Here is a 1,068-nt window from a genome sequence, read left to right as displayed (position 1 = left end):
AGTGCAGGATGTTGTGCCTGTTTGAAATATCCTCTTTGGATTTTGTTGGGGTTGGCTAGGAAGTTTACCCTTTTCTCTCTCACACATTTGATCCATCTTTTGATCTAGATTTTTCTGACTTTGCATCAAACTCTGGAACATTTCCTCTAGGGTGGATAATCTCTTGTCGGTATTGTGTTGAGGATATGATTGTTGTTGAGAGTTTGATTGTTGTTGAGGGTTTCTCGGGTGTTGATAACCTTGATTGTTCTGATATCCCTGATTGTTTTGATAGCTCTGATTGGGTTGAGATGGTCCTCCCTGAGTGGGTCCTTTTGACCATGAAAAGTTAGGGTGGTTTCTCCATCCTGGATTGTAGGTCTGTGAATAAGGGTTATGCTCTGGTTTTTGAAACATGGCATGTGCCTGTTCAAGCCTAGATTCCTGGACTGCAAGAAAATCGGGACAATTTTGGAATTGATGGTTGGGGTCGTTACAAGCAGCACAAACTGACGAAGCGACATGTTCTCGGAGAGTAGTGGTGGAAGGTTTTGAATTTTTATGTAGTTCTAACTCTTCTAATCTCCTAACTATTGATGCCATGTTTGCTCTTCCCTCAAAATCCGCTTCAATCATAAAAGCCTTTGCTTCGGATGTAGTCTTTCTGGTTTCACGGATGGATTCCCACTGTTGCGTCTTTTCAGCTACTTCAATCAAGAAGTCCCAAGACGCGTCAGCAGTTTTATCTACGAATAGACCATTACACATCGACTCAACCGTTGTTCGGGTGGACACATCTAGACCTTCATACAAAATTTGCACAAGTCTCCATTTTTCAAAACCATGATGGGGACATTGGAGCAATAATTCATTGAATCTCTCCAGGTATCTAGCTAAGGTCTCACCTTCTAATTGCACAAAGCTATTCAGACTTTGACGAATTGTCGCAGTCTTGTGGTTCGGGAAAAACTTTTTGAAAAACTCCTTTATGAGGTCATCCCATGTCATGATGGATTGAGGCTGTAAAGCATAGAGCCAGGCCTTTGCCTTATCTTTCAGGGAGAAAGGAAAAAGCCTTAACTTCAGGGT

The sequence above is a fragment of the Papaver somniferum genome, chromosome 3, assembly GCF_003573695.1.
Source record: "Papaver somniferum cultivar HN1 chromosome 3, ASM357369v1, whole genome shotgun sequence".
In the NCBI taxonomy this organism is placed as follows: domain Eukaryota; kingdom Viridiplantae; phylum Streptophyta; class Magnoliopsida; order Ranunculales; family Papaveraceae; genus Papaver; species Papaver somniferum.
This window is presented reverse-complemented; position numbering follows the sequence as displayed.